The 14,041-nt window shown below is 47.8% G+C and overlaps 1 long non-coding RNA gene across 1 annotated transcript in view; it reads right to left on the minus strand.

The window, feature by feature from the left end:
* Positions 1-1,016: 1,016 nt before the first annotated feature.
* Positions 1,017-14,041, minus strand: part of LOC129144244 (uncharacterized) — a 101,010-nt gene continuing 87,985 nt past the window's right edge. The window contains exon 4 of the long non-coding RNA XR_010157693.1: positions 1,017-1,870. This is a non-coding gene — a long non-coding RNA (uncharacterized LOC129144244). The remainder of the gene's footprint in view (positions 1,871-14,041) is intronic.

Below are 14,041 nucleotides of genomic sequence, written 5' to 3' on the forward strand. Positions count from 1 at the left end.
TAGAAGGTTCTCTCCCTAGCCTTGGGTAGTTTTCTCACCCTATGGGTCAATAATGCCAGATACTTGTGGGAGACCTTCTACACATCTCCAGGCCTCTGTGTAGCTCTCTCCTGTCTAGTATTCTGTCCTGAAAACTCTAGCTACCTTGGTATCCTTTTAGCTCTGTCTCTTCAACTCAGAATTGGCTGAGACGTGCCTGGTTTTCTCTCCCTCTACCACAGCCTGGAAGCCTTCATAAAGCAGTAAGCTGTAGGGAAGTTGTGGGGCTTACCTTGTTTTTCCATCTCTCAGTAAATGTCCTTTCTTGCCTGAAACAGTCTTGAAAACCAACTTACCTTCTTTCCTTCCTTCTCCCTTTCTTCCCATTCCCTCCCTCTCTTATCTCTCTCATTCTTTCCTTATCTCCCTCCCTCACTTCCTCCTTTCTTCCATCCTTCTTTGTTTCATTTCAGGAAGGAGAGGAAATCCAGTCACTGTTGCTCCATCTTGGCTGGGAGCAAAATTCCTGTCTGTTCAAATTCTTTCTTATCCTTTGTTACAACTGTAATAGTGCTGGGCACATGGTTGGTTCATTGATTGAATGCTGCTTGAGTGCATTCATCTTTTAAGTAATAATATCCAAGTAAAAATTTGTTTAGAAATTCAATTGTAGGGCCAGGTCCTGTGGCTCACGCCTGTAATCCCAGCACTTTGGGAGGCTGAGGTGGGTGGATCATTTGAGGTCAGGAGTTCGAGACCAGCCTGGCCAACATGGTGAAACCCTATCTCTATTAAAAATACAAAAATTAGCCAGGCATGGTGGTGGATGCCTGTAGTCCTAGCTACTTGGGAGGAGAATTGCTTGAATGCGGAAGGCGGAGGTTGCAGTGAACCGAGATCATGCCACTGTATTCTAGCCTGGGTGACAGAGCGAGACTCCATCTCAAAACACACACACACACACACACACACACACACACACACACACACACACACAAAGAATGATTGAGTGGGTAGGATACTTTTTTTTTTTTTTAAGATGGAGTCTCCCTCCGTTACCCAGGCTAGAATGCAATGATGTGATCTTGGCTCACTGCAACCTCCACCTCCTGGGTTCAAGCAGTTCTGCCTCAGCCTCCAGAGTAGCTGGGACTACAGGTGCCTGCCTCCATGCTTGGCTAATTTTTAATAGAGACAAGGTTTCACTATGCTGGCCAGGCTGGTCTCGAACTCCTGACCTCAAGAGATCTGCCCACCTCAGCCTCCCAAAGTGCTGGGATTATAGGCGTAAGCCACCACCCCTGGCCTAGAATACTTTTTGTTTCACCAAACAATGTAATTTTATTTTAATAACATCTCTATCTGATGTTCCTCTTTCCATTTTATAAATTGAAGCTCTAGTTCTAATAGACTCATGTCCCTTCTGGTTTCTTTACAGTGTGCACTGTTGGCCCTCACTTTGTAACATTTTTTGTCAGATGAAGTTAACACAAATCAATATTTCTTCTTCTACAAGAGAGGCTGACATTTTGATTTGGAAATCTTCATTGAAGAAATTTGGCTTATACTCTTGGAAACTTCCGGCTTGCATAACACTTTGACTTCTAGCTTAATTCTTGTGGAATCTTGGGGTTCAGGCCCTTCTCCTCAAGTTCTTTCTGTGGCCCAGCCAAATCTTGTGCATCCTTCCAGCCCAGCGCAAGCCTTCCTTCCTCTGTGAGGCCTACGGCCACAGTGATCTTGTCCTTCTACCTGCTCCTTGGAACTTCATTGTCTTTTCCACTCACTTGGTGCCTAATTGACCGTCCTGCCTTGTCCTACCCTTTGTGTTTAGTCAGAGCATCTGTTTCAACCAGCTTGCAACCACCTTCAGACGGGAGGCCCACAGTGCCTAAAACAGAAATAATAATAATAATAGTAATAACTAGCATTTATTGAGTATTTACCATGTGCCAGGCCCTATTCTAAGAGCTTGCTATGGATGACTTCAGTTAACCTTCACCCCATTCAAAGGGGTTAGTGCTGTTACAATCCCACTTTCCAGATAAGGGAGCAGAAGACCAAGGGAGCTGGGTCACTTGCCCAGGGTACCTAGCAGAGCCAGGATTTAAACTCAAGCACTCTGAGACCAGAGCCTGAGCCACCCTCAACCCCTACACTCTGCCGTGGCACTGGGGGTGCAGTAGTTGCTCAATACAGCTTTGCTGAATGAATGAAAACATGGAGGCTTGGCCTGTGCAGGAGAGAAACCTCCAGAGGAGGCCCTGTTCTGTTACTCTTACAGCTTTGCTGTTTGCCATCGCTACTTGCACATTATTGCTGTTGTTTCAGGAGCAAGATCCTGTGTGGTCCAGGAGGGAAGAGGTTAGGAATGAGATGCCCACACCCCTCTCCTGCCTTCCTCCCTTGCAGGTTGGGCAGAGAGCAAGTTGGGGCAGTTCTTCTTCCTGCCACCCCTTGCTCTCAGAGCTAGCCAGCAACCTGAAGCAGGGAGAGGTGGAAAGGAAGGCATGGGGGCAGCAACAGCCTCAGGATCACTGGTTCCTGGGGCCCTTGCCTCCCGAGGCTCAGTCAACCGGATGTTCCTTTAGCTTGCCGGAATTTGGCCGGATTTACAGAGATAAGATCAATCTGACCCTTAATTCCTTAAATGTAATTTATGGGCTTGCCTCCTGTGTGCTACAACACGTCTGGCTATCCAAAATCTGGTAATTATTTATGTAAACACAGGATCCTGCCTTTGTGGATTATAATTGGACTTGAACAGCAAGAAGCAGGGACTTACATGGTTGAGGCTGCACTGAAACTCTTCTTTTGAAAACACTCACCTGAGCCTTTGAAATCTTCCCTGTGGCTCATGGATGGCTTTAACCAGACCAAAAAAACTTTTTTCCTCCTCCTCCTGCAGGCCTGGGCAAATTTGTTCCCAAACACCGCCAGGCTTTCTAGGTCCTCTCAGATGATGGGCTGAAGATGCCCCGTCATCTGGGCTGGACTGAGAGGACAGGTGCCCTGGGAGGGAGCCTCCATGGATCTCCTCATTGTCTGTTGGGACATGAATTTTTATACCCCCTCTAAGAAGAAACAGGATTAGGAATTTTATGCTGTTTGGAAAAGAGGAGAGGTGGCTGGCACAAGAGAAAGATCTTTGCTTTTTATTCATGCTGTGAGTTCCCCCAGGAGCCTTTGCTGTACAGACACACACAAGAGCCAGGAGGATTAGAGGAAAGAAAATGAGCTGATTGAACCAGATGGTTCAGGAAGCACTCCCAGGAGGCTGCTGGGATGGATGAATCTGCATCTTTAAATAACATTAATTTCTGAAAGGCCCAAATTGTTTCCTAAATTACTACACTGAACTCTTACCTTTCATCTATTTTTATGGCACCTCTCTGGTTGAAGGCAGGAGCTACTGCTTTCTGACAAACCATCTTTGGAGAAATTCCTCATCCTTGGTGCAGCTGGTAAGGAGTTGTTTTCCAGAAGGAAAAAGGAATCCTTAAGAATCAAAGTGCTTTGAAAAACAGATTTAGGCAGAAACAACCAGCCCTGGGTGATCTAAACAAGCTACCAAGTTCTAATGCCAGCTGAGACACTCATTTCCTCAGTGGCTGGGGGCAAACCACTTAACCTCAGTTTCCCCATCTGTAAAATGGGGTTAATAATGCTTACCTGCTGCAGGAGTGCTGTGAGGTTTTAATTGGGTAATGGCTGTGGAGCCCTTTGATGTAGTAAGTTTTATTAACTTGCAAGGGATTCCCTGAGGCCAGAAAAAGCAGTTAAACCCAAGAGAGAGAAGAAAGGCACTGAAATGAAAGCAAAGCTCAGCTAAGCGTTTCACCTCCAGCTCCAATTTCAGAAGTGCAGAGTCCAGCTGCTCCACTGTGAGTGGAAAGCAGTGGCCGGGGCTGGGGACTGTCTGAATAGCATCTGGGGAGGGAAAGCTTCAGGGTCATCTCAGAGGGAGCTTGGCTTTCAGATTGTGAAGGGTGAAGGTAAGCAAGTAGTCTTGCTTGATCAAGCCAGGATCATTCTCTGGACCCACTGACGTTCTTTGTTAAGAACCTTCTCCAGTAAGAGAATTATTTTGCTATTAATCCAAGGTCCTTGTAATTGAATTTAGAAACCCCTAGCCTCTGGCCTCCCGATTTCCAAAAATTAAATAGAGAACTGGCCTCTAGCCAGGGTTGCTGACCAGAGAAGAATTGGAAGGACGGCACCAACCAAAGGTCAGAAAACTGGGGCATTTTCCAAGCTCCACCATTCACAGCTAGGCAGACCAACCTAGACTGCTCGGCCAGCTCTGTGCTTCAGTTTCCCACTCCATAAAATTGATTGCTGTTAAGGCCCAAATAATTAAGATTTGGAATGTGAAATGCACTAAAATGATGAGGAACAAACCCATACTCACCCTTCAGTAAGTTAAAAAAATCAATTATTTGAATAATTTTACTCCAAGCCAACTCATTCAGCATAAGAGACTCCATGCTCCTCTTCCTCCTTTCTAACTTTTGTTGGGTGCCCACCACACAGCCACAGTCATTCAGCATCAGCTACATGAACACAGCCCAGGAGGGTGATCAACTTGTCCTGATTTGCCTAGACTATCCTCGTTTTAGCTCTGAAAATCTGATGTTTCAGGAGCCCCTCCTAATCTCAGGCAAACAGGGATGGTTGGTCACCCTAACATGTCCTTGGGCTGGTTGGAAAGTGCTGGGTACAGTTCCTGTCAAGCAGCTATTGACCTACCATGGGCATATCTTAGGAAAAGGGGCACTGTGGTGTGGCAGAGGTGAGGGAGTCCTATGATCCAGACTGTCATTTCTGGCTCTGCCTCTCTCTCTCTACTGACTTCAGATCAGACCCGTGGCCTCAGTTTGCTCACCTGCAAAGGGAGGTGGTGTGACATGATGCCTTTTCACCTTTCCTCCAGGAGACATGGCTGCAAAGACATGCCCATCAACTTGCCCAGCTCCAGGGCGGATGCTGTGTGCTTTGCAATGAGTGGCAAAACACACAGCGTGGGGACACACTGGGGACCAAAGTCCATCCCTGCTTGTGGGATTCAGCTCCTTGGTGCCCACTGACTCCTTTAATGCCCTTTCTTTGTGAGAAGGAAGAACATGGCTGGGAACGTGTTAGCCCTCAACTAACCAGTTGAGTGTTGTGCATATCTCTTTAGATCACTTTCCTTCCTAAAATGAGCACATTATATTCCTGAGATCTGAAACTTTACTTTTCCAAGACTGTGTTCAAGTTTGGCAAAATGAGCGCTGAGTCCAAAAATTAAAGCAATTTAAAAGACCCACTATTTCCCTTATCATAATTTAGGCTACATATTTTTAGTATGGTTTTCTACTCCTGTGTTTTATTTTACAATATAAAGAAAAATACCTGCTGTAAAGGAAGTAAAATTCTATAAATTATACATATGTTTTGTCTTCATTGTCCAGATTCTCCAGCCAGCCCATTGCTTGGATATACCCTTTGTTTGATCCATGTAGACAGAGGAGATAATCAGGGTTGGGATTGTTTTGATGGAGGTGGCTTTCTTTTTGGGGATTGATTCTTTTAAAAATGCCCTTGATAGGCGCTTATCTTAATGAAAACAGTCTTCTCGTGACAGACCGGAACCTGGCTTTCATAGCATTAAAAAAAGTAATTTACATTAAGAAATGGGAAACAATGATTGAATCAAAGCCACCCTGAGCAGCTTCCCCCTGCTCTGCCCCATCTGAAAACAGCCCTGTTTCCATTTCACCGCTGAGCTCAGCCTGCCTGCTCCAGACGTCCAGACCTCGCACTCTATAAATTGTCTCTGCCCTTGCCCCGGAGTTGCTGACTATATGTATTTTTGGGCCCGGCATTAATTCCCTCATCCTTGGCTGGTGACATTAAGATTTGTAACTGATAGAATGTGTTTTTAATGTATTTCCTGCAGGTTACCATTAAAGAAATCTAATTCTTCTGAACTTGCAAAAGGTTCTGCTGCCATTAAAAAAAAAAAAAAAAAAAGGTATTACGGGAAGAATTTCCCCGAAGCCTCCAGATGGACTGGGCAGCCAGAGGGGTCTGGGGCTCTGGAATTCTCTGCTTAGCTCTGCCACTCACTCTTCCTCCTCCTGCCCAGTCTGTTCTCTCTCTGCACCTTAGTATTCCTGGGTATGAAATGAGGATAAATATTTGTCTATGAGATGAAGGTGTTGTAAGGATTAATTGGTTGGTGCTTCGGGAAGCCTTTGAAGATGAAAGACGCTCTCTGCAGATGCTAAGTAAACTCATAACGTGTCTGATTTTAATGAGCCAGGTGAAGCCAGTGGGGATGGCTGGAGATTAACTGTGCCTAGTCCAGAGCCTGCCTGCATGGGCTGGACTGAAAACGGGGTGGAGCTCCCCGCTAGTCCCCTGCGTTTGATCCCATCACTGTTTCCCCTGACTCCTGGCACAGAGCCTGGCACATCAGTTCTCTAGAAATATATGCAGAAGGTAGTGAGTTAGAATTTAACCTAGCCTCTCATGCCGCAGAGAGCAGGGCTTCAGACTTCCTGAATTATGCTTATTGCCTCTCATTCTAGCACATGGCTTGGTTGCAAGTTACTTAACCTCTAAATCTCAGTACCTCATTTGCCAGTGGGGATAGTCAGAGTCCCCATCTCGAAGGTCTGTGGTGAGGATTTGTCATAAACATGGCTAACAGCAATTGAGCACTTGCTTTACATCAAACACAGGTTCTAAGCATTTTACGCTCATGAACTCAATAAACTCTCATGCAGCAATCCCACCAGGGAGGGACTGTTATCCCCATTCTACAAATGGCAAAACTGAGGCAGAGAGAGGTTACTTGGTAGCTTACCCAAGGCCTGAGTTCTTCAGTGTTAGCTAGACCACTGCTCACGAAGTGGAATACTGCCTGTTATGCTTAACAGAGTGCTGGACACATCATAAGTGCACAACAAACAAGTTGCTTGAGGGGTTCTCAGACTGCCTGATTTGCCCAGCCAGGAATATAGGAGCTAGGAGAGAAGGGACCAGAGTAGACAGAGACAGGGGCCCCAAGCTGGGGGAAGTCACCAGGTCTGTGTGCAACAAGCCAATGTGCAGGTTTTAAAAGGTGTAAGTCTGGGCCTGCTCAGGGTGACCACATTTGGGACCCATGATACTTTGTCAAAAAATTTTCCTAACAAATCATGGTACCTCAAAGACAATCTGAGCTATGAGGTTTGAATGCTGACCTATGGGAACTCCTGGGATTGTGCCATGGCTTATGGTGGAGGATCGTGCTGTATGCAGTGTTGCTATTCCAGGTAATTAACAAACCAAGGATCAGAATGAATCAACATACATTAAGACTCTGGCCCAAGCAGTCCTCTGCATCCACCTGAAGAGCCAGAAGGGAGACTGAGACCCACAGAAGAATGATTTCATACTCCAGCACTGTGACATCACAACCCAGGCTCTGGCATAGGAAGGGAACCAGCTGAAACGTGGGTTGGGGGAAGCCTTTGGTCAGAACAGAAATATCTTCAGTAACTGCTGCTGGTGATAGAAGGGGAAATGGAATTTTGTTTAAATATTATGTTGTTTTGAAAAGTCTGACTAATGTGAAAGTCCCTATTTAAAAAGGAGTTGACTCTACATTGAAATTGGTTGGTGTTTCCACACCCACATGTTGACTAAGGCCTTGAAAAACAAACTTCCTGGTAGATCCTGATGCAAATCACCTGGGAGCAAATGCTTCAAGGTACAATCTGTGAGCTGTGAGCAGATGTGCCTAGCCAAGAAAAATCCTGGGTCTGTGTTTATGAAAAGGCAAACAGATCCCAAAAGGAGGCCCAAGCCCTAGCTGGCTTTGGGCACTGGCCCTCCAGGAAAGAACACACAGATTGGAAGGAGGCCCTTGCACACATCTCTGGGACCCCAGTGAACCCCTATTTCAGACCCCCTCTCAGAAACACAGAGAATGGGGGAAGAGGGAGGGCCACATGGAGCCTTCTCTTACTGAGCGTCAATGTGTGTCATTCACTGAATCTTTAGCAGAGCCCCATGAAGCATGTGCATATTACTATCACAATGTCCATTTTCCTGATGTAGAAATAGGCTTAGGGAGTTTTAAGCAGTGTGACCTATGTCCCAGTTTGCCCCAGAGAGTTTTGATTTATGCTGTTGTTTCAGCATAACTGGTAATAGCCTTTCCCTTCATTCTCATAAGGGCCCCATTTGGACATTCTAGGTTAAGTGACTTGCCCAAATTCACCCCACTAGTGAGTGGCAGAATTGGGATTCAAATCCTGGTTTTCCTCTGCTCAGAAAGCAGAACCCAGGGCAATTTCTCCTCATTCACAATAACAAAGGTGGTTCAGGGGCATGATTTCCAAAGTCTCAGCAGCCCTTTGGGAGCTGAGTGCCTGCTCTCCTCCTCTCTTTCACTGAGGGCCTCTCCAAGTCTGTCTGATTGTCTCTCTGTGCAGGAAGGAGCCTGATGGGTGGCGTCAGTGCTCAGTAGACAAACCAAACATGTTCACCAGCACCCCACCTTGCTATGTTTGTTTTGTCTGCTGAGCACGTTTCTACCAGCTCCTCCACAATAAAAAATGCAAGATGGGGCTTCCCCATTTGGGCCACCAGCCCAGCTCCCGAGCCCTAGCCTCGGCCAACACCACTTCAACCAACTGAGTAGACCCCTTTCCTTGGAAGACTGCCCTGGGGCCGGTCCTCAGCTGTCCGGACTTCCATGGCCTCTGTTTCTCCAACACTTGCCTTGAGACACAGTGAGGATTTGTCTGTTGTCCCAAGTTCCTCTGCAACTATCTATGTTTTAGGACCACAGAACTGGTCCAATCCAAGCTCATTTTTCTGGTGAAGAAACTCAGGTCCAGAGACATCAAATGACTTGCCCACAGCTGAAAGTTGAAGGCAAAAAACCAGGTCTCCTGACTCTGAGGCTAGTTTCAAGCTGTGTTAGTTCTCACTTCGGCCTGAGACCGCTTGGTAGGGGGAGACCTCCAGTATATACCCGGAGAAGGCCTTTACGTGATGATGCTTGGATGCCAGAGGCCAAGATTTGTCTGCGTGAAACATCCCTCAGCCCAATTGCTAACATCTCAGGATCAGCAGCAGGGCCTTCATTCAACCACCCACTGAATCCATGTACCTGCCTCTGTGCCAGGTGGTTATGCACAAACACCTCCAACCAAAAGAAATCACTACTCCTGAGGTGGCCCTCTGTCTTCAGACAACTGGCTGCTAGAGATCCCTTCTGATCATTGAGTGGGAGATGCTTTCCTTTCACCCAATCCAGGGCAAGTTTGGGGCCCCTTCTTCACACCCTTAAAGTTGAAGATTCATAACTACCACTCTTTTGATTGTTCCTCATGTGATGTTGTTTTGGAATATGCATTTGGAGTGCAGACTAGGTGGTCAGACCTGAGATTGAAGCCTACCTCTGCCTTTTATCTGCTGTGTGGCTTTAGGCAGTGACTTAACCTCTGTGAACTTCAGTTTACTCATCAGAAATATGATGAGATCATGCTTAGTGTTTACTTCATTGGGTTTTGTGAGGATCACAAAATGATGAGATTATCTACATTACTGGCTAGCTCCAGGATCTGGCACAGTAAGCACTTATAAAGGGGAACAATTAATATTCTTACTTTTTTTTTATATAGACAGCCTCTGTCACCCAGGCTGGAGTGCAGTGGTACGATCATGGCTCACTGCAGCCTCGCCTTCCCAGGTTCAACAAAGCAGAGGCTCCCACCTCAGCTTCCTGAGTAGCTGGGACCACAGGCATATGCCACCATGCCTGGCTAATATTGTTTATTTTTTGTAGAGATGGGTCTCCCTGTATTGCCCAGGCTGATCTCAAACTCCTGGGCTCAAGTGATCCTCCCTTCTTGGCCTCTAAAGTGCTGGGATTACAGGTGTGAGCCATCACGCCAGGCCAATATTCTCACTTTTCCTCAACTTCATGCTGTATTTCTCTAAATGCAGCACCAAAGTTTTTGTTTCTCTGGAAGCCGTATCACATGACCAACTTTTATCATGAACTAAAACTTGTCCCTTTTTCATACACACAAGTGCTAACACACTTCACCCCTAACATGTCCTCTCACAATTTTGTTTTGCTTCATTCTCCCCCTCGAGCTTGCAGTCCTTGGACTCTTTTCATCCGTTTAGAGGCTGCCTATCTTTCTGGCCCATCAAGACTCTCTTCTGGATCGGAGATCTGGAGACCAGGGGAAGACGATAACCATGTGAAAACCACAAAGGCTCAGCCGTGTGAGGCTCTTGCCTGCATCTTTCTGCTTTCCCCCCTTGTGGGTCCTTAAAAGCCTGCCTAGCTGCCCAATGAGGTGACCCCTTAGAGCCTGTCTGGCTGTGTTGACGTTCCACAAGCAATTGTCTGCAGAGGAGCTCTTGTGCTCCTTTTGAAGTTCAGTGGAGTGAAGTGTAATCTAAGTGAGCTGGAACACATTTCGATAAAACAGCTTCCATGGCCAGGGCCCCCTTTAGGCAAAGCCATTAACATGGGAAGCAGAGCCAGGCTCAGCTGAGCTTTCCAGTCTGGACTCCCCAGGCCTTCCACTGGCTTTTGATCACAGGACATTAGGATTTTGGTGCTCGGAGGGATAGCTCAGTATAACCCCCTTATACACAGATGAGGAAACTGAGGCCCAGGGAGGGGAAGTAACTTGCCTGAGGTCACATAGCTGGTGAGGTGCAGAACCAGTGTTGGGACACTTGTCCACACTGGCTAGACCCTCCCTGTGCTATACAGAATGGCAGATGGGCAGGGAGGAAAAAGATAGAAAGGACAATGCAAACATGGAAGGGTCAGGTTCCCTCCCTGGAGGATGCCTGGTGGGCCTTGGTGTCCACACACAGGCCAGACTGGCTGAGGAGGGGAGGATAACAGCATAAGTCTGATGAGTCCTCACAACTTTTTCAAAGCACATTTGCATTGTTGGTCTCAATTGAGTCCCATAACACCAGGAGGAACTCAACAGGGCTGGTGTCTTGCTGATGGGGAGTCTACCAGAAAGGTGAATTGACCTGCTCAAGGTCCCAAAGAGCAGGTGGGATGCTTCCATGGGAGTGTTTTGCCCTGGAAAATGACTTAAAATCACTTGGGTAATATATGGGAAGTAACAGAATCAACTTTGTAAGGTTGTTGTGAGGATTAAATAAGTGCTTAGAATTGTGGCTCAGTAGGGCTGGCTTCTGTCAACACCATCATCACCACCATCACTATCACCACTATCATTACCAACACCACCACCACAACCACCCCATCATCACCACCACCACCACCATCACCATCACAACCACCATCACTACTACCACTATCATTACCAGCATCATCACCATCACCACCACCACCATCCAACCATCATCAACATCACCAACACCATCACCACCATCACAACCACCACCACCACCATCACAACCACCATCACCCCCACTACCACCACCATTATCATCACCATCACCACCACCACCATCACCAACACATCACAACCACCACCACCACCATCACCATCACAACCACCACCACTACCATCACAACCACCAACACCACCATCATAACCAACATCACCACCATCACAACCCCCATCACCACCATCACAACCACCACCACCACCATCACAACCATCACCACCATCACAACCATCACCACCATCACAACCACCACCACCACCATCACAACCACCATCATCCCCACTACCACCACCATTATCATCACCATCACCACCACCACCATCACCAACACATCACAACCACCACCACCACCATCACCATCACAACCACCACCACTACCATCACAACCACCACCACCACCATCATAACCAACATCACCACCATCACAACCCCCATCACCACCATCACAACCACCACCACCACCATCACAACCATCACCACCATCACAACCATCACCACCACCACAACCACCATCACCACCATCACAACCACCATCACCCCCACTACCACCACCATTATCATCACCATCACCACCACCACCATCACCAACACATCACAACCACCACCACCACCATCACCATCACAACTACCACCACAACCATCACAACCATCACTACCACCATCATAACCAACATCACCACCATCACAACCCCCATCACCACCATCACAACCACCACCATCACAACCACCATCACCAACATCACAACCACCATCACCCCCACTACCACCACCATTATCATCACCACCACCACCATCAACACATCACGACCACCACCACCACCATCACAACCACCACCACCACCATCACAGCCACCATCACCACCATCACAACCATCACCACTACCACCACCATTACCATTACCATCACCACCACCACCATCACCAACACATCACAACCACCACCACTACCACCACCATTACCATCACCATCACCAGGACAGCTGTTGTTCTTACCCACCCTCAGGACTGATCCAGCCAGCAAGGCCTACCCTCCCTCCCTTCCCCTGGGAGAAAGGAAAGCTGCTCTAGCAAAAGGTGGCCTCATTGCTGAACTTCTTGCCCAGACTTCTAATCCACTGATCAGAGGACCTTAAGAGTACCCTACGGAAACTCTGGATCCATGGTGGCCCCCATAGTAGGGGAGGTGAGGCTGACATTCTGAGGTGCCCAGACTGTGTTCTGGCTCTCTAGATACCCCTCTGAGCTTCCAGAGCCCCTGAGAAAGGGAAGCCATCCTGTCTTACATGTTCCCCCATCCTTGTTCTCCAGGGAGGCTTCTCAAGAGTAGAGGGCTGGAGAGGGGCTTTCCCTACTCCTGAATGCCAGCAGGTCCCCCAGAACAAGACATGCAGCCAATCCCTCACCACTTGGGGAGTGAGTGGGGGCAGGAAGGCAGGGGGGACCTGATCTTTCTCTTCAGCCTGGGAATCTCTGTGTTCTGCTCTCTGGCAGCAGATGGTTCTTCCTAACTATGTCTGACTCAGGCTGATGTTAGAATGAGTTGGCCTTCCTAGGAATTGACGGGGTGAAGAGAGCCAGGGCCTGCTGGGGGCCCCAGGGGACCCTTTCCATAGACAGAAGCAGAACCTTCAGTTCATCTTTTTGTGTGTTCTGTATTTGAATTCTTCTTAGCCTCATTCTAGTATCTTAGCTTTTTGAGGACAAAATTCAAGGACATTTTCTCTCTGCAAAACTCTTCACGGCAATGGTCAGCTGACTTTTCATTATGTATGCATAAATGGACGGATCAGTTCTGAGCTGATCCCTCACTTTGCTGCATCCTAGCATCTCTCCCTCCACCCCTCCATCCTTGAGTGAGCAACACGTTTCAGACCTCATGCTGATCAGCAAAGGTACACAGAAGACAGAATCCCTCCCTCAAGGAACTCTCTCGCAGTAAACATCACACCTCAGACCACGTGGTGGGTGCCACCAGAGGATGGTACAGGTGTGTGGAGGAAGCAAGAGGAGAGGGACCTGGTCTGACTGAGAAGGTTATAGTCAGGGAAGGCTTCCCGGAGCAGGGGATGTCTGAGCAGAATCCTGCTGCAGGGCTCTGAGCCAGCAGGCATAGGGGGTAGGGATTTGGAAGGATATTCAAGGCATCCCAGGCCACAGGGTCACCTAAGCCAAGATGCAGAGGCACCAAAGAACAGACAAGCCGGGGCCCAGCCCCTAGGAGATGAGCAAGCGGAACATGGGGTGTGAGGGGGTAGAGACAGTGGTGGGTGGAGATGGGAGCAAGGTTTCATGTGACAGCTCATCCTGATGGCAGCAGCATCCTTAGTGGAGGCTCATGTTTGTTCAGTCTCTCAATCAAAGCAGCAACATGGTAGGGGCGGGTGGAGGGTGGTGGTCTTTCAAGCCTAGGGCTGAATCCTGGCTCTGTCCCTTGGGGGCTGTATGATGTGGACAAGGCACTTAACCTCTGTGAGCGTTGGCCTCCTCTTCTGGAAACACAGGGATAATGGTCCCTCCCTTGGAGAGTTACCTGGAGAATTCACGAAAGCCCCCAGCACAGTGTCTAAAACTTAGGAGGGGCTCCACAGAGGCTAGTTAGTCATTGCTTCCTTTATTCATTCTG

The sequence above is a fragment of the Pan troglodytes genome, chromosome 5 (assembly GCF_028858775.2).
Source record: "Pan troglodytes isolate AG18354 chromosome 5, NHGRI_mPanTro3-v2.0_pri, whole genome shotgun sequence".
Taxonomy (NCBI): Eukaryota; Metazoa; Chordata; class Mammalia; order Primates; family Hominidae; genus Pan; species Pan troglodytes.